Consider the following 20,613-nt stretch of genomic DNA (forward strand, 5'->3'; position numbering starts at 1 on the left):
AAAATGATCAAAAACACGGGTGACATTTTTAAAAAGATGCTGACGGGGAAAGAGTTCAGAGTTAAAGTCGCATGATTGGACTGTATACTTGATCAACAAACCGGTGTGTACTTTGCATCCAATCATTTTCCAATCAGAGTAAGGGCCACAGCATACTACACAATTTTAAATGTTATTATTTTTAGGTAGCTTTTCATTAAATCATAAACAAACTTTCTATATTCTCTTGCTTCTCTAATAGCATTGACTAGTATTGTGGCAAGTTTTCCGTCTGTGGTGAACGGATCTTTCTCACTCAGCTCCTCAAATTCCTTGCATTATTACAGTTGAATAACTTTATGATGAACCCTCTGTTTATTCTGGTAATTCCTTTAATCTTTATTCTTACATTTGTGCGTCCCTCTTTAGTACATTTTTGATCATTTGTGAGCACCCCACTACAGTTTGCACCCTCTGCCAAATTCATCCCATCCAGCCTAAATCTGGCCGGAGTAAAGATGATGATGTCGGATAAGCTTTAAAATTGGCACGTGTCTTGACCAGTCCTGACTAGAACTGCTGACTCTCTTCAACGGTGTTGAGTTTGTCAGGCACCAGAACACAGAAGTTGGGCTTTGGGAAGGATACAAGGAGAGGACGGACCTCAACCAGTCGACATCACGGTGGGCGGGTTTATCAAAATAACACAGAGTTCTCTACGAAATTGGACAATAAACTTTAGATTTGCCAGATAGCTGCTGTGTTTGTGAGGAGAAAACTCTGAGCTTCTTGTGAACACAGTATCAGACTTTGATGGTGATGGTCTGTTGGATTTGTTGGTGGCACTATATACATGCAAGCGATGATAAAGTGCCATATTGTTCCAAACCTGTGTGTGTTTCTGTCTTTTGTTGAACACAAAATAAGATATTTTAAAGAATGTTGGTAACTAGACAGTTGACGATAGCCATTGACTTGTTTTCCTACTATGGGAGTCAATGGACATAAAACAACAGCTCTCCTCGACAGAAGATGTAGTGCGCCCTGAATTCACGTCTTTCTTAAAAGCCCAGCACATTATGTCCTCTGCCTACCCATGCTGAACTCCACAGTGTGAAGAAAATGGTGTGCAGAATTTGAAATAAAATTCATTGAATGATTAAAAAGAGAACAAAATTATATTGATTTTTAATTTGATCAATATGATAGAAGAAAATGTGTGAAAATGATAACCAAGACAACAATCATCTATCAAATGCTTTTATCCATACACAGTTTTTACATTTATTACAGTTTCAGTTCTTGTGGAGTGACCTGCAGTGTTGATGATTTATGGATAATCTCTTTACAAGGTTTACGACAGTTTACAGCCCTCTACATTACATTCGCAAAAGTTCATTTCCTTAACAATGTTGATGTAAATCAGATGCGAGCACAGCAACCTTTATCAAGCGTTCTCTCTGAAACATCCGCAGTAAATGACTGATCCTGATAAATGTGTGTCATCTGAATTAAATATGATTTATTCGTCAATTCCACACAGAAACTGTTCACAACAATTTGTGAAAAGTGAAAGTGCATTACAGGCGAAAGTGCAGAAACTCTTTTAAATACTAGACACAGAGAGGAGAGACGGTCAGTACAGGGAGGATGATGTCATCAGTGTCGTCATGGTAACAGCCAATAGGAGCAGCTGCAGAAAGGCCGGTGCCCAAACTCTGGATGCGGCAGCTGCAGAGACACACACAGATATTAAGATCAAATTACCATTTACAAACACACATTCAGCACATTTCTTCAGTCGCCCGAACTGAGCATTTCAGAAAGACTAATGGACACTTGACATCTTTAGATCTACACCAGACACAAACAATGATAGTTCAAGGCTGATTTCCACATCTATAGCACAACCACACCTTTGATGATTGAACTGCACTCAGTCTTAAATGTATTCATTTTATATAGTGAAACTCCCCGCTCAGTTCCTGATAACTCTCATTAATAACAGGCCATCAGAAGAGCAGTGCAGCTTGTCGTCATCACTGCTTATCTATGTTTGTAATCTATGTTTTAACCTATGTTTGTAATCTATGTTTGTAATCTATGTTTGTAGTCTGTGTTTGTAATCTATATTTGTAGTCTGTGTTTGTAATCTATGTTTGTAATCTATGTAATCTATGTTTGTGGTCTATGGGCCCTATTTTAACGATCTGAAACGCAAGTATCAAGCGCGAAACGCAAGTAACTTTGTGGGCGGGTCTCGGGCGCTGTTGGTATTATACCGGCGGGATAAATGACTCTTGCGTCCGACGCAAATCTAAAATGTGTTGGTCTGAAGTAGCTTCATTACTCATAGGTGTGGTTTGGGCGTAACGTGAAATAAACCAATCAGAGCATCATCTCACATTCCCTTTAAGAGCAGGCGCGCTTGTTCCATGGCGGATTATGAGTAGTTTATGAATAGAGTAGAGAAGCAAAGTGTATGTGCGTTGTGCACACACTACATTATGGCCAAGCATGCGCCCTTAAAATAGCATCTGAATAACGCGCCACTGACTTTAGACGAGGTTTTTCCTGGTCAGTGGCGGAATTGTTTTCTGAAACTGCAAAATAGCACCAGGGAACGTTTGCTCCGGAACACGCCTCCTAGAGATGCGCGGTTGGCGGTTACAGCCGCGGACTCCGCGGATGAACCGCGGATTGGGCGGATGACGTGACGAAAAATAATATTTTAATTAAATTCGGGCGGGTGGCGGGCGGTTGAACCAATCAAATGAAAAATATATGTATACACAAATCAACGGATGGCGGGCGGGTGCGGTTTTGAAAATTGGTCAAAAACGTTGGTGCGGCTGGATGGCGGACGGATGATGATTTTTGTGATGCGGTTGCGGATGAAATAATAGCCCATCCGCGCATCTCTAACGCCTCCTCTTTTCGCTGAACCGCCCCCGGGAGCGCAAGTTCATTCCCTAATTTACCGACGTGTGTCTGTGGAGGGAACAGTGCAAAACAGGAATAATACATTGTACAAAATACGGTGTACAAAGTCAATTGTGCTGGGTGCAAGATAGGGCCCTATGTTTGTTATCTATATAATCTATGTTTAGGTAAATTAGGGAATGAACTTGCGCTCCCGGGGGCGGTTCAGCGAAAAGAGGAGGCGTTAGAGATGCGCGGATGGGCTATTATTTCATCCGCAACCGCATCACAAAAATCATCATCCAGCCGCACCAACGTTTTTGACCAATTTTCAAAACCGCACCCGCCCGCCATCCGTTGATTTGTGTATACATATATTTTTCATTTGATTGGTTCAACCGCCCGCCACCCGCCCGAATTTAATTAAAATATTATTTTTCGTCACGTCATCCGCCCAATCCGCGGTTTATCCGCGGAGTCCGCGGCTGTAACCGCCAACCGCGCATCTCTAGGAGGCGTGTTCCGGCGCAAACATTCCCTGGTGCTATTTTGCAGTTTCAGAAAACACGTTATTCAGATGCTATTTTAAGGGCGCATGCTTGGCCATAATGTAGTGTGTGCACAACGCATATACACTTTGCTTCTCTACTCTATTCATAAACTATTCATAATCCGCCATGGAACAAGCGCGCCTGCTCTTAAAGGGAATGTGAGATGATGCTCTGATTGGTTTATTTCACGTTACGCCCAAACCACACCTATGAGTAATGAAGCTACTTCAGACCAACCCATTTTAGATTTGCGTCGGGCACAAGAGTCATTTATCCCGCCGGTATAACAAAGAGAATAGAAGTACCAAGAGGCAAAACTCAATAGAACGTTCCATTGCAACAAACGCACCCATGCGCAGAGCTGCAGCTCCGCCATCTTGAACTGAACGCAACACAGCTGTCATAGAAATGAACGATACCGGTTCAAATTCAAAAGCGGTTAAATTAACTAAGTAGTAGTTTCTAGTTTTTAATATCTCTATAGCAGACATCCCATGTCTCCCGGAAGTTCCGGGAGTCTTCCGCATATTTATAGCAGCTCCCTGATGCCCACAAATTAGCTAAAATCTCCCGGAATCTAGAGCGAGCGAGCAAGAGCGCGCAGCTCCAAACCGTGTAGAGCACACGGCAGAAAGGGTGAGGGAGCGAGAGAAAGATAAACATAAAATGTGTAACACAACTTGTTCAGATTTTTTGCTTTCCTTTTCTTGCAGTTATAGAGTAAAATATATTTTGTAATATATATATTTTATATAAAATATAAATAATTCTATGTTTAAATTTGTACATTTTAATAAACTCAAACTTATATAACTTATTTCTGTTTCACTTTCATACTTTTTTTTCACTTCAACAATAATCTGACAAATGTCTTCTTTAAAACAAGACCAACCATAGGTCTATATTCCAAAGCATTCTTGAATTACAACCATTTAAGTTTGGATAGTGATTTTCATGTTTATGCGAAAAAAAGGTGACAGTTAAAAGGATAATTTAGTGATAACAATGAATTAATCAAGCGGTCATTTGCCAGTTTAGGTGTTCATATATCTCTGAAAGTATGCGATTTAAAAAGCCCACTTCGAGTCTTGACTTAATTTTGACCAAATACATAATGTTAGCAAACTGTTACTGCGGTTATGGGATAGCTTACATTAACGTTACAGCACCTGTTATCGTTGACGTTAGCTCACTTTAACGTTAATAAAAACCTTTTCTACTTTACCTCTCTGGATCTAATCTATGAAATGCTAGTTGATTGGTTGTACACTGGTAGTTGTTGCAGTTGATGGCAGAACACTGTTTTCTTTGTTTCCAATTATTTCCACTCATAATGTTAATGCTGTATACAGTAGTTGTGCTAACGGTAAAGCCGCTGGTTCAGTCCAAAATGGCGGCCGCGCTACCGAAGTGCCACCTAGTGGCTGTTGTCAAAACTGCAACGGAGTTTCGCCTCTTGGTACTTCTATACTCTTTGGGTATAATACCAACAGCGCCCGAGATCCGCCCACAAAGTTACTTGCGTTTCGCGCTTGATACTTGTGTTTCAGATCGTTCAGATACGCCTGCGAGGGGTGGGAAAGACACGGCGTTTCTATGGCAACACTGTGATTGACAGCACAGTAACAGCAGTGTTCAGGTGTGTGTGTGTGTGTGTGTGTGTGTGTGTGTTGTTACCTGGTTGAGTCTGTCCAGGACGATCCTCTGGAAGCTCCTGTCGTGAACTCTATCAGTGATGGCCTCCAGGTTGTCCTTCACAGTTTGGACGCTCAAACACGCGTTAAACTGCGTCACGTCGTAGGCTATGAAGGACTAAAAATGACAGAACGAAAAATAAATAAATAAATAAATAAAAGTAGAAATAAATAAATAAATGCAGAAATAATAGTGAAAATAAATACATTTTGGTAATATAAATGGCTATTTCTGTATTTTTACATGTATTTATTTATTTATTTATGCATTTCTATATGTATTTATTTATGTATTTATACATTTATTTATATATTTATGTATTTATATATTTATTTATTTATATATTTATATATGTATTTATTTCCACATTTATTTATTCCTACATTTATTTATGTATTTCCATATTTCTACATTTATTTATTTCCACATTTCCACATTTATTTATTTCTGCATTTCCACATTTCTACATTTATTTTTCCCTGCGCGTGTATGCTAATTGACCAATGGCTAAGCCACGCCCCCAAACGCGATAAGCCAATCACAGTACGCATAGCTAACCCAATACACTCAGACATTCTCTGCTTCCTCGTCCATTGCAATGCATTGCGGTTATCAGTTTTCATTCGTTTTTATGTTTTTTCTTGTCATTTTGGCTTTTAAACAGCGTGTGTGTGTGATTTTGATTGGGTGACAGTTGTAGGTTACAATTTGACAAGAGTTTACAGTTTGACAAAAGCACAATGTTGTGTTTTACACAAATATAAGTAGGCTAAACACTTTGCAGTTTTAATTATGTCCTGTATGAACAAAATGGAGTATGTTTTTATGTTTCCACTGTTCGATCGCGCCCGCTCTCCGACACACACACACACACACACACACACACACACACACACACACACACATTCCAGCAATGCAATCTTGACATCGCAGCCTGTTCATTATTCTGCGCTCACAACAAACTTGAATAGAGCGTCAAATTCGCGTGTATCCGCGTCTAGTTCGACGCTTGAACATTTTGAATCCAAAGCGAATAGGACGCGCGTATAAAGCGAGTGTTTGAAGCGAAATAGCACCGAACTATAACGTTTACACTGTGAACTGTAAATCTTTGTCCTGGAGTTGAAGCTTATCGACCTTCTCAACAATAAAATTACTAATATAACCCTCCAATGCATATTTAAGGCCCTTTTGGTGACATCGAGATGATATATAATCTTTCTGTCTCCAAAAAATCATCAATTGCCTCCTGTGAAATGTCTCCTACTGTGACAGCTGCCATAGGCCTGTTACCGAATGTTGACTGTTTGTCCGAGTGAGTGGACGGGGCGTGGCTTAGCCATTGGTCAATTAGCATACATGCGCAGGGAAAAATAAATGTAGAAATGTGGAAATACAGAAATAAATAAATGTAGAAATGTGGAAATACAGAAATAAATGAATGTAGGAATAAATAAATGTATAAATAAATACATATATAAATATATAAATAAATAAATATATAAATACAAAAATATATAAATAAATGTATAAATATATAAAGAAATACATATAGAAATGCATAAATAAATAAATAAATAAATAAATACATGTAAAAATACAGAAATAGCCATTTATATTACCAAAATGTATTTATTTTAACTATTATTTCTGCATTTATTTATTTATTTCTACTTTTATTTATTTATTTATTTATTTTTCGTTCTGTCATTTTTAGTCCTTCATAGTAGGCAAACGGAAACATGTCGCTGTAAACCTGAACCTGCTTTATTTCTCCAGCAGTGCATGCTGTTTCTACAGGACACGACAGAAAAACACACCAGTGCAGCTTCAGAAATATTAGAAATATGAGCACGGCAGTTAATAATGTGGTGTGATTATATTGTTCTTGAAATCATGTTGTTTTTTGCTGTGTTTATACTTTATATCTGCTAGGTAAATACTTTAGTGTGATAATGTTTTGTGGTTTCTCTCACCTGCGGATCTCTTGATTTTGACTCGTGTGATTTTGTTGACCTCGTTCATCATGTTGAGGATCTTCGCTTCTGAAGCCTTTGCATTCTTCTTCAGGTAATTCTACTTCATCAGCATCACTGTCTGATTTTACTGATGAAGCAAAGGGTTTGTAGCATATTACATACATTTTTCTTTCTCTATCGGACCCGAGAATTGTTTAGCTAAACGGTCCTAAACCATTTCCCATTCATTCTCAATGGTAGTGCTAAAACACTACGGATGTAATATATTTTTGTCCACTACGACTTTTGGCGCTGTTCCGAGTTTTTACAGACGCGCGATGTTTTGAAAACTTTTATTCTAGACAAACTTCTGTGGAGACATCGACTCACTACCATCATTCAGACTTCTTTTTCATTTATCAAACTAAAGGTAAGATACGTTGTTTGAGAATAATTTAAAACTAAAGTTTTAATGTACAGTCATATTGGTACTGTAGCTATAGCATCGGTTGCTTGGTAAAGAGATGAAGTGTTATGAAATGAAGTGCCGAATAATTAATTAACATGATCGTTTTAATTATTCATGTGTATAGTTTTCCTGTCATGACGTTAAATAATCTTGTCAGTCCTTTTCTGACAATGTTGTGTTGATGGGTTAACTTACCTCAGCATCGCTCGTTTTATATGGTGTTGAATACGAGCTAAATAATGAATAAACATGATAGTTTTTTTTTTTGATTTATGTGAATGGTTTTCCTATTGTGACGTCAAATAAGCTATATATAGCATACATTTAATGTGTTGATTATTCGCCTACAGATAGGCCTACTGTCTGTCTGACTACTAACCAAAATCTTGACTACCAAGTTATTACCATCTCAGACTGAACCATTAATAATTTTTTGAAAAACATTAAAATATATTTTTTTAATGTATGAAAAGGTATTGCCTTCTTGACCTTTTGAACTACAGTATGGGACTGAAGTTCAGAGATCAAAGATTGAACAAGCCCTTGTGTGATCCATTTCTCAATATTTGTAATTTTAAATGATCCACAGTTGAGCCCACATAGATTTCTGTTGTGCTCAGTGTGAAGAGTTTTGCAAAAGTGACCTAAGTATTGAGAAATGTGTAAATTAAACCTAAAATTATATTATTCTTTCAAGGTAGATCAAGATGCAGAAGAAAATGATGTTCTTCCCAGGGAGAATATGTGTTGTGTTCCGCAAGGGACCACTCGGATTTCTCCTCCAGGAGCCGTCTAAAGAAGCTAGATTAGATTAGATTAGATTAGATTCAACTTTATTGTCATTACACAAGTACAGGTACAAGGCAACGAAATGCAGTTTAGGTCTAACCAGAAGTGCAATAGCAGCAAGTGCAGGATATACAGTGGTTCCATAAGTGCAGAACATGGATATGTACTGAATAAATATAGAGTTGAATACTATTATAAACAAAAATGGTAACGCTTTAGATTACAGCCTGGAAAGTACTGCGTAATTAAAATGAAAGTACAGTGTAACTTTCGGTAATTACAGTTTACCTATAAAGTACTTACGTGTAAGTATAGGGGAACAATATGTAAAGTCTTGGGAATAAAGGTGTAACAACCAGGAAAATACTGCGTAATTAAAACAAAATTACAGTGTAACTTTCGGTAATTACAGTGTACCTATAAAGTGCGTACGTGTAAGTATAGGGGAATAATATGTAAAGTTTTGGGAATAAAGGGGTAACAACCAGGAAAATAACAAATTATTTTTACTGTAAGTATTCCATGTAGTTACAGGGTAAGTATGACATTGCGGGCTGTAAATTAAAGTGGTGTTTCGTACCCTCTTGTTTCATGTAGTTACAGGGTAAGTATGACATTGCGGGCTGTAAATTAAAGTGGTGCTTCTTACCCTCTTGTTTCATGTAGTTACAGGGTAAGTATGACATTGCGGGCTGTAAATTAAAGTGGTGCTTCTTACCCTCTTGTTTCATGTAGTTACAGGGTAAGTATGACATTGCGGGCTGTAAATTAAAGTGGTGTTTCTTACCCTCTTGTTCCATGTAGTTACAGGGTAAGTATGACATTGCGGGCTGTAAATTAAAGTGGTGCTTCAAGTTCTTACCCTCTTGTTTCATGTAGTTACAGGGTAAGTATGACATTGCGGGCTGTAAATTAAAGTGGTGTTTCTTACCCTCTTGTTCCATGTAGTTACAGGGTAAGTATGACATTGCGGGCTGTAAATTAAAGTGGTGTTTCTTACCCTCTTGTTTCATGTAGTTACAGGGTAAGTATGACATTGCGGGCTGTAAATTAAAGTGGTGCTTCTTACCCTCTTGTTCCATGTAGTTACAGAGTAAGTATGACATTGCGGGCTGTAAATTAAAGTGGTGTTTCTTACCCTCTTGTTCCATGTAGTTACAGAGTAAGTATGACATTGCGGGCTGTAAATTAAAGTGGTGCTTCTTACCCTCTTGTTCCATGTAGTTACAGAGTAAGTATGACATTGCGGGCTGTAAATTAAAGTGGTGCTTCTTACCCTCTTGTTCCATGTAGTTACAGAGTAAGTATGACATTGCGGGCTGTAAATTAAAGTGGTGCTTCTTACCCTCTTGTTTCATGTAGTTACAGAGTAAGTATGACATTGCGGGCTGTAAATTAAAGTGGTGCTTCTTACCCTCTTGTTTCATGTAGTTACAGGGTAAGTACAAAAAAAAAACACATGTACACACACAATCTGACATCACTTGGAAAACCTTTATTTGAAAAACAACTTATTTCAAAACAGATTTACAACATATTACACTTCTTATTTATTTAATTTATTATAATATTTTTTAAATCAACTTTTCATTTCAAATACTAAAGTCCTGACAGAAAGTGGCATGTTTTGTCCTTTTTTGTTTCTCTTGCATGGCTTCCTCCTCCTTCTCTTGGTCCTCCTCTTCTTTTTCTATCGTTCCACTGATTAGCCTAATCTTAAGGAGTCTTTTTCTATTCTGTATTATGTATTAAAAGAAAATACAGTAGCCTACACCCAGAAATGTTATCATAATTTACTCATCTTTTCGCTACCGACCAACTGTCACCAGTGAGTGCATGAGAGTCGGCTTCATAGGGTCGGCTTGAATGGCTTCGCGTTTGGTGAAGCTTTAAGCGTTCATTGCATTCTCGCGGGAGTTTGATGTGAAACGTGCACGAGAACTGGTGTCTCTGTTCTTCTGCATGGTCTGTTTTTCATTATTATTATCTGTTATTGTTTGTATTTTGTTGTGAGCAATAATAAAAACATTAAAAAAAATAATAATTCAACATTGGTTTTTCGGTGCGCTTACGTCACGCGTTAAGCCTCTGTTATACTCCAGTTTGGATGCATACACGACAGCTGCGCACAGCTCGGACGCGGACAACTTGTATTTATACTTTCTCTCAACCCTCTCATGAACGCGCAGGTGACAGTTGGTCGGAAGCGATAGTCTACAGTTTAAAAATTTAAAATATTTGGTATTTTTCTTACAAACGGAAACCAAGCAAGAGAAACAAAGTGCTGTAAATCTGTTTTGAAATAAGTTGTTTTTCAAATAAAGTTTTCCGAGTGATATCAGATTGTGTGTGTGTATGTGTTTTTATTGTACTTACCCTGTAACTACATGAAACAAGAGGGTAAGAAGCACCACTTTAATTTACAGCCCGCAATGTCATACTTACCCTGTAACTACATGGAACAAGAGTATATTTTCCCAGCATTAAAAAAAAAAAAAAAGTTGCAATAGTTTTACTTGCCTTGAAACTTAATCAGTGCACCTTTGCCATAATAACAAATTAGCCTACTTTATAAATGCACTGATATGTACCCCGTAATAAAAAAAAAAAGCCTTTATGTATTTTTATACACTATTATTACAAAAAGGTGCAGTGTATGTACTCGCTAAATTGCTCCCAAAAGTAAGATTCTAAAATACTTAGTATAAATAATTTGCCTAAATAATTTGTTATTTTCCTGGTTGTTACCCCTTTATTCACAAAACGTTACATATTATTCCCCTATACTTACACGTACGCACTTTATATGTACACTGTAATTACCGAAAGTTACACTGTAATTTTGTTTTAATTACGCAGTATTTTCCTGGTTGTTACACCTTTATTCCCAAGACTTTACATATTGTTACCCTATACTTACACGTAAGTACTTTATAGGTAAACTGTAATTACCGAAAGTTACACTGTACTTTCATTTTAATTACGCAGTACTTTCCGGGCTGTAATCTAAAGCGTTACCACAAAAATTTACAGATAGATTGTCCTATGAATATAATATACAGATAACTATTACTGTGAACAGAGTTTACAGCTAGATATGTACTGAATATAATAATATACAGATGGCTATTACTATAAACAGATGTTTACAGATAGATATGTACTGAATATAATATACAGATGGCTGTTACTATAAACAGAATTTTACAGATAGATATGTACTATGAATATATATACAGATGGCTGTTACTATAACAGAATTTAACAAATAGATATATGTATAAGTTAGGCTAATGAGCAGTATAACAATGGATTTAAAGTAGTGCAAATAAAGTTTGAACAGAAGCTATCCGAGTGAAAGTGCAGTGGAAAGTAATTGCATATTACAGTTAAGGTACGATATTGCAATGTATATATAAACAGTCGGTACTGTAAATAAACAGTCGGCAGTGCAAATTGAGCATATTCCAGTCAAGGTAGTAGTGCAAGATGCATATGTAAACAGTTGTTACTGTAATAACAGTCAGCAGTGCAAATGAACATTATAGTATTGCAAATAACAAAATGGAGGCAGGTGTGAGGAGGGAGAGGAGAGTCAATCAGTATATGAGGGGAGTGGGATCAATGAGGGTTAGAGTTTAATAAAGAGACAGCTCTGGGGAAAAAACTGTTCTTTAGTCTGCTGGTCCTGGTCCGGAGGCACCTGAAACGCCTGCCGGAGGGCAGGAGAGAAAACAGTCTGTGGGCTGGGTGAGAGGAGTCCTTAAGGATGCTGCGAGCTCGATGCAGACAGCGTTTCCTCTGGATGTGCTCGATGGCAGGTAGTGGAGTCCCAGTGATGCGCTGGGCGGTTTTCACCACCCGCTGCAGTGCCTTGCGCTCTGCAACAGAACAGCTCCCATACCACACTGTAGCACAGTTGGTCAGGATGCTTTCTATTGCGCAGCGATAGAAGTTCACCAGGATAGTGGAGGAAAGCTGATTCTTCCTCAGTGTCCTCAGGAAGAAAAGGCGCTGGTGAGCCTTCTTGACCAGGCTGGAGGTGTTGGTTGTCCAGGTCATGTCCGCCGAGATGTGGATCCCCAGGAACTTGAAACTGGAGACACGCTCAACAGCCATTCCATTGATGTGGATGGTGTCGTGTGTGCCTCTTGACACTTTCCTGAAGTCCACGATGAGCTCCTTCGTTTTGGTGGTGTTGAGGAGCTGGTTATTTTCGGTGCACCATGTGGCCAGGTGCTTGATCTCCTCCCTATAGGCAGTCTCATCGTTGTTGCTGATGAGACCAATCACCGTAGTGTCGTCCGCAAACTTGACGATGGAATTAGATCCGTACACAGGCTTGCAGTCGGAGGTGAAGAGGGAGTAGAGGAACGGGCTTAGCACACAGCCCTGTGGTACACCAGTGTTGAGTGTGATGGATGTGGAGCAGTTGGAGCCTGATCGAACATTCTGGGGTCTGTTGGTCAAGAAGTCCAAAATCCAGTTGCACATGGAGGTGTTGAAGCCCAGGTCTCCAAGTTTGGCTATTAACTTAGTTGGGATGACAGTGTTGAATGCTGAGCTGAAGTCAACAAACAGCATGCGTGCATAAGTGTTCTTATTGTCCAGATGTGTGAGCACAGAGTGCAGTGCCATGGAGACTGCATCCTCTGTGCTCCTATTGCTACGGTAGGCAAACTGGTGTGAGTCCAATGTGGATGGTAGAGAGTCTTTTAGGTGTGCCAGGACCAGCCGCTCAAAGCACTTCATTACGATGGGTGTGAGTGCTACAGGGCGGTAGTCATTAAGGCACTTCGGGCTGGAGTGTTTTGGCACTGGCACAATGGAAGTGCATTTAAAGCATGTTGGTACAGCTGCTTGGGCAAGAGACAGGTTGAAAATGTCTGTAAAAACCCCAGCGAGCTGCTCCGCACATGCCCTGAGTACGCGTCCAGGGATGTTGTCTGGTCCAGCAGCCTTGTGCGCGCTGATCCTGCTCAGTGCATTGCAGACATCTGTGGAGGAGAGTGTGATCGGTGGGTGGTCAGCTGAGGATTTGAGCTTGGTGGCAGTTTCTCTGTTGTCTCTTTCAAAGCGAGCATAAAAGTCATTTAGCTCGTTCAGGAAGTTGACATCAGTGGCTGCGGGGGTGGAGTGAGAGGGTTTGTAGTCACTGATGGCCTGAATGCCCTGCCACATGCGCCGAGGGTCAGCGTTAGAAAAGTGTCCCTCTATCTTAAGCTTGTAGCAGTGCTTGGCCTCTTTGATGCCCCTTTTCAGATTTGCTCTGGATGTGCTATAGGCTTGTGCATCTCCTGATCTGAAGGCAGTATTGCGTGTCTTCAATAGGAGTCGCACTTCCCTGTTCATCCATGGCTTCTGATTTGGGTATGTGGTGATCTGCTTCTGGGTTGTAACACTGTCAATGGTGGTATTAATATAATCCAGTACAGAGGAGGTGTAGCAGTCAATGTCCGTGTGAGAGCCACTGGTGGCTTGAGAAGCAAACATACTCCAGTCTGTGTGTAGAAACCTTTCCTGGAGTGAGAAATCTGCCCCCGCAGGCCACACCTTGATGGTCTTCACTGATGGCTTCACGCGATTGATCAGAGGTGCATATTTGGGGGTGAGGAACAAAGAAAGGTGATCTGACTGTCCCAAGTGGGGGAGGGGTGTCGCGACGTAAGCTTCAGCCATGTTTGTGTAAACATGGTCTAAGGTTTTGTTTCCTCTGGTGTGACAGGAAACATGCTGGTGAAATTTCGGTAGCACTGACTTTAAGTTTGAATGATTAAAATCACCCGCAACAATAAACGCAGCTTCCGGGTGAACGGTCTGTTGTTTACTGATGGCTGCGTGAAGTTCTTTCATAGCAAACTTGGCATCAGCATCCGGGGGAATATAGGCTGCAGTTATAATAGTGGAAGTGAACTCCCGCGGTAGATAAAACGGTCTACATTTAACCATGAGAAACTCAAGGTTAGCTGAACAACCTAAAGAAGCTAGGCGGATTAAGGACGACCCCACTCAGCAGGACAAGTCTGTGGCCATGAGGGAGGACCTTGTGCAGCAGAATGCTCTGGTTGTGGTCCGTCAGAGAGGAGGGGATGCCTCAGACAGGACGGAGGTGCTGGGAGACTACATCCTGCAGTTTGGGAAATATAAATGGAAGTCTTTCAGGTGGCTTTTAGAGAATGATGTAGGGTACACTATGTATCTCATCAAGAACCTCCGGAAGGAGGAGGCATCAGGCATCTGTATGTCTGAGGGGCATGGCAAGGACAGCCTACAGTCATTTGTAAATTATGCGCTTAGTTTTGGAGAGATCCAGTCTCTTCTTGCCTATGAGGCCAGTGGAGTGGGTGTTGCGGCAGCCTCGTCGGAAGATGACCAGCTGGTTGGCTTTGGTTCCCGGGCCAAGAGCACCTGGAAGGAGATATGGGATGGCAGAGCTGATGGCTATGCTGACTTCATCTTGGGGAAGAGCTGCGTCCCAGGGACACGCTGTCACAAATCAGCACAGAACAGACAGGTAAGTTGCAAGGGTGTTTATTGACACAAAGTACAGTCACGGCAGGTGAGTTTGATGAGTAGTGGAATATACTAGCAGAGTTTATGGATGCGGTGGATCTGACAAAGTCTCTTATCTGTTTCAGGTTGTAGATGACTGGATGAGGTTTGACGATCGGGAGCGGGAAAGCTGAAGCAGACGGAGGATCCGGAGAACAGGCTGACGGCAGGTAAGTAGCTGAAGAAGGTAAGTTGCGTATTTGAGTTTGCATGAGAGAGTCAGAATGTTGAGTAGGTTTCAACGAGACCTGACAAGGGACTGAGGGAACTGGAGGTGATATAAGGAGTGCGGGAAGTGGCAGGAGATTGATGACAGGTGGTGAAGACAGGTGCAGGTGATTAGTATTCCGGGGATGCTGATCGGGTGGGCGGAGTGTAGAGAGCTGGCGCTGACGCTGATGTATCCGTGACAGTACCCCCTCCTCCACGGCCAGCTCCTGAGGGCAGAGAAGACCGACGACGGGGACGACCACGACCTCTCGGCGCCGGACGATTGGGATTAGCAGAGTGAAAGTCCTGTAAGAGTGTGGGATCGAGGATGTCATCACGGTGAACCCAGCATCTCTCCTCAGGACCAAAACCTTCCCAGTCCACGAGATACTCCAGTTGACCGCCCCGTCGTCGGGAGTCGAGAATGTCCTGGACCCGGTAGATGTTGTCGACTTCGGGATCTACTGGAGGAGGAGGTACCACATCAGCGCCAGACTCTGTGGAAGGAGGAAGAAGAGGATCAGTGTATGGCTTTAACAGGGAGACATGGAATGAAGGTGAGATGCGGTAGTGAGGAGGTAGTGATAACCGGTAGGTGACATCATTGATCTGCCTCTGTATCGCGAACGGACCTATGTACTTGGGACTCAGCTTGCGACAGGGCTGTCGGAGACGGATATCCCTGGTTGAGAGCCAGACCTTTTGCCCAGGTTGGTATAATGGGGTAGCTGATCTTCTTGCATCGGCCTGGCTCTTGTGTCTCCGAACAGCCCTTTGCAGATGGACGTGTGCTGAGTCCCAGACCCTCTCGCTTTCCTGGAACCAATGATGGACTGCTGGAACATCGGAAGGCTCACCTGACCAGGGAAACAGAGGCGGCTGGAAGCCGAGTATGCACTGGAAAGGCGTGAGACCAGTGGTGGACTGTTGAAGGGAGTTTTGTGCATACTCGGCCCAGGGTAGATACCTGCTCCAGCAGTCTTGGTGATCATGGCAATATGACCGCAGGTATCTCCCGATTTCTTGTATCTTACGCTCAGTCTGGCCGTTGGACTGGGGGTGATATCCAGACGTTAGGCTGACTGAGACTCCCAGAAGATTGAAGAAGGCTTTCCATACTCTGGAGATGAATTGTGGACCCCGGTCAGATACGATGTCTTCTGGTATTCCGAAGTGTCGAAATATCTGAGTGAAGAGAGCCTCAGCCGTTTCAAAGGCAGTAGGCAGACCGGGCAGAGGAATCAATTTGCAGGCTTTCGAAAACCGATCGACGACCACAAGGACACAGGTGTGAGAGTCAGAAGAAGGAAGGTCCGTGATGAAATCCACCCCTAGATGTGACCAAGGCCTGGTGGGTACTGGAAGAGGCACCAGTTTACCTTCTGGAAGACGTCGAGGGACCTTGGCCATGGCACAGACTGAGCAGCTCTTCACGAATCGGGAGATATCCTGGGTCATATTGGGCCACCAGTACCGTTGTTGCACAAGCGAGAGGGTCTGTTGGCTGCCTGGGTGTCCAGAGCCCGGAGATGTATGGATGGAGTCCATGAGGGACAGACGCAGGCGAGTGGGTACGTAAGTCCGTCCCTCAGGACCTCCCGGCGGAGCAGGTTCAGTACGGGTAGCATCAGTAATGTGATCGTCTAAGCTCCACTGGATGGGACTGACAATCATGGCTGGAGGGAGTATGGATTCTGGAGTAGAACTGACGATATCAGGTTGATGCAGACGAGAAAGAGAATCAGCCTTGACATTCTTGTCCCCTGGGCGATAGGTTACTTTGAAGTTGAAACGGGTGAAGAACAATGACCAGCGGGCTTGACGAGTGTTGAGTCTTTTGGCTTCACGGAGGTATTCCAGGTTGCGGTGATCTGTGATGACTTCAAAGGGGTGTTGTGCTCCCTCCAGCCAGTGTCTCCACTCTTCAAGTGCTAGCTTGATTGCCAGCAGTTCCCGGTTGCCGATGTCATAATTCTGCTCCGCCGGGGACATCTTCTTGGAGAAGAAGGCACATGGATGGAGTCGAGGAGGCTCCCCCTGCCGCTGCGACAGAACCGCTCCCACCCCGGTGCTTGATGCATCCACCTCGACGAGAAATGGTAGATCTGGGTTGGGATGGACGAGAGTGGGAGCGGAACTGAAGGAGTGTTTCAGCTTCTCGAAGGCTAGTAGGGCTTCGGTGGTCCAGGACAGAGACTTGGCCCCTTTTTTCAGAAGAGAGGTGATGGGTGCACTGATTTGACTGTAACCTTTTATGAATCTGCGGTAGAAGTTAGCAAACCCCAGGAAACGCTGAAGATCTTTCAAGTTGGAGGGTTGTGGCCAGTTGGTGACGGCATCCACCTTCCTCTGGTCCATGGTGATCCCATGAGGAGTAATCACATACCCCAGGAAATGGATAGAACTTTGATGAAACTCACATTTCTCCAATTTCAGATACAAGTGGTGTTTGCGCAGACGATGAAGGACAGACTGGACATGGCGGTGATGTTCTGACAGGTTGGCGGAGTAGATGAGAATATCGTCTATATAGATGATGACGAATTGATGCAGGAAGTCTCTGAAGATTTCGTTCATAAACCCCTGGAATACTGCGGGAGCGTTGGACAACCCGAAGGGCATGACCCTATATTCATAGTGGCCTGCAGGGGTGATGAACCCAGTCTTCCACTCGTCTCCCTTTCTGATCCTTATCAAATTGTAGGCACTGCGAAGGTCCAGTTTCGTGAAGATCTGAGCACCACGGAGTTGTTCCAGAGCTGCTGGAACCAGAGGAAGGGGATACCGATACTTGACTGTGGAGTTATTGAGGATCCGGTAGTCTATACAGGGGCGCAAGCCTCCGTCCTTCTTGCCTACAAAAAAGAAACTGGAAGCGGCAGGGGACGTGGATGGCCGGATGTAATCTTGACGTAGAGCCTCCTCAATATACTCCTCCATGGCCTTCTGTTCCGGGATGGACAGTGGATAGATCTTACCACGCGGCAGAACCGCCCCAGGCAGCAGGTCGATCGCGCAGTCCCATGGCCGGTGTGGTGGAAGTTTGGTGGCAAGTTGCTTATCGAAGACATCCTGGAACGCCCGGTAGACGGCAGGGATTTCATGGTGTTGATCAGTGGCTGGACTTTCGATGGAGGTCGAACACATGGGAATTTCCCGAGCGGAAGAAGAAGATGAGTGACGAGGTTTCTTGACTTGAGTCAGACAGTGGGAAAAGCAGCGGATTCCCCATTGGCAGACCTCTCCCGTAGTCCAGCAGATGTTCGGGGAATGTAGTTCCAGCCACGGGCGTCCCAGGATGATCTCTGCCGTAGAACCCTCCAGCACCAGAAATGACAAATCCTCTTGATGAAGACAACCGATTTTCATAGTGATGGTTGGACTGCTGTGGCTGATCTTCCCACGACCGAGCGGTTTCCCGAGGATGGATTGGACCTGAAGAGTTTGTGGAATGGATCGTCTGCGGGTTTGAAGTTTTTGAAGAGTGGAGAGAGAGATAAAATTTCCAGCGGACCCAGAGTCAATTAAAGCTTGCGCTGAAAGAGATCGTTTGAGGTAAGAGATCTGGACAGTAGTATATTTCATTTGAGAAATGGGCGAATGTATTCGTACTGTACTCACCGCCGGTCGTGGGGGACGTACTGGACAGGTGAGGAGCAGATGACCAGCGGATCCACAATATAGACATAGGTTATTGTCCATACGACGCTTACGTTCAACAGATGATAGATGTGTAGAGCTGATATCCATGGATTCTGGTGCTGAAGGGCTGGCTGTAGTAGCAGGTCGAGGAGGAGGCAGTGCAGGGATATCGAGCTGACATGCGGTGCGTCGTTGATCCACCCGGATGGAACGCTGAATGAGATTTTCTAACCCAATGATGTCATCATGAATGGTTAGCTGTAAACGAATCTCGGGCTCTAATCCTTGACGGTAAGCGGTAATGAGAGCCGGTTCATTCCATCCACTGGAAGCTGCCAGTGTGCGAAATTGCAGTGCATACGAGGAAACAGAGGATTGGCCCTGTCTTAAACGGAACAACTGATCATGGATGGTTAGAGCATTGGAAACTGGAGAAAACACTTCCCGGAAATGGCTGATGAAATTATCGAGAGTTTGAGTTACACTACCTTTTGCATCCCAAAGTGCCCGCGCCCAAAGCAGAGCGCGTCCTGTGAGGAGAGAGATGAGAAAAGCGACCTTCGCTCTCTCGGTGGGAAATTGAGAAGCATTCATTTCCATGTACAGCTCGAATTGAAGTAAAAATCCGCTGCACTCCCCCTCCTCGCCTGAGAAGGGCGCTGGCCGGGCCATGGGACTGACAGAGGCAGATGAAGAAGAATGAATGACGGATGGAAATGGAATGGCTTGAGAAACACCGGCGTTCTGAATGGGGATTTCCTCTTCGCCGTGATCTGTTGGTTCGTGCATGTTGGTCAGGTCTTCTGTCACAAATCAGCACAGAACAGACAGGTAAGTTGCAAGGGTGTTTATTGACACAAAGTACAGTCACGGCAGGTGAGTTTGATGAGTAGTGGAATATACTAGCAGAGTTTATGGATGCGGTGGATCTGACAAAGTCTCTTATCTGTTTCAGGTTGTAGATGACTGGATGAGGTTTGACGATCGGGAGCGGGAAAGCTGAAGCAGACGGAGGATCCGGAGAACAGGCTGACGGCAGGTAAGTAGCTGAAGAAGGTAAGTTGCGTATTTGAGTTTGCATGAGAGAGTCAGAATGTTGAGTAGGTTTCAATGAGACCTGACAAGGGACTGAGGGAACTGGAGGTGATATAAGGAGTGCGGGAAGTGGCAGGAGATTGATGACAGGTGGTGAAGACAGGTGCAGGTGATTAGTATTCCGGGGATGCTGATCGGGTGGGCGGAGTGTAGAGAGCTGGCGCTGACGCTGATGTATCCGTGACACACGCATGTGCAAGTTGCAGCAGTACCTGAGGAAGAGGCAGGAATCTGCCACTGCTTCAACATCTGCTGAGCTTGCCTCAAGCGCCCCAGCTCAACTCCTGGGTAGGTTATCCTATTAACATTTCTGTTCACATTTTTTTAGATTAAAATTACTATTCATGTATGACCAGAAATAGACTTTAAAATATTTCCTGTATACATCCAAAATTAAAAATATAAATGTACATGTGAAAAATGCTTATAATTCATCCTAAATTTGGAAAACAAATTCTTGTCTGTGCCACAGTGATGGATGACGATGAAGAGCTGGAGAGGGCGATGTTGGCCATCTCACCTTCTAAGCTACAAGTGCAGAGCTGTAAGTACACTGTTATTACACTGACCAAATGTCAGAATTGATGATGACCTATGGTCTATTTTGTATCTGCTGTCTTCCACTTTTATTTCTCTGTGTTTGTGTGTAACCAGTTGCTGTGCCAGCAGCAGTAGCAGCAGCTGTCATAACCAGAGTGTCACCAGGAGCAAAGAAAGGTGTTTAAATAAAAGGTTTCAGGGCTAGAGTGCC

At 42.9% G+C, this 20,613-nt stretch overlaps 2 long non-coding RNA genes across 2 annotated transcripts; one reads left to right on the forward strand and one right to left on the reverse strand.

Annotated features, from left to right (window-relative positions):
• Positions 1–1,333: 1,333 nt before the first annotated feature.
• LOC311286283 lies at positions 1,334–7,253 on the reverse strand. The gene is made up of 3 exons (XR_014626528.1): positions 7,124–7,253; positions 5,130–5,264; positions 1,334–1,710 (listed from the first exon to the last, which is right to left on the reverse strand). It is a non-coding gene; the product is annotated as an uncharacterized lncRNA (long non-coding RNA).
• Positions 7,254–19,938: 12,685 nt separating this feature from the next.
• Positions 19,939–20,559, forward strand: LOC311286284. The gene is made up of 3 exons (XR_014626529.1): positions 19,939–20,150; positions 20,335–20,406; positions 20,517–20,559. It is a non-coding gene; the product is annotated as an uncharacterized lncRNA (long non-coding RNA).
• Positions 20,560–20,613: the final 54 nt, after the last annotated feature.

The sequence above is a fragment of the Rutilus rutilus genome, assembly GCF_951802725.1.
Source record: "Rutilus rutilus genome assembly, chromosome: 2".
NCBI lineage: Eukaryota > Metazoa > Chordata > Actinopteri > Cypriniformes > Leuciscidae > Rutilus > Rutilus rutilus.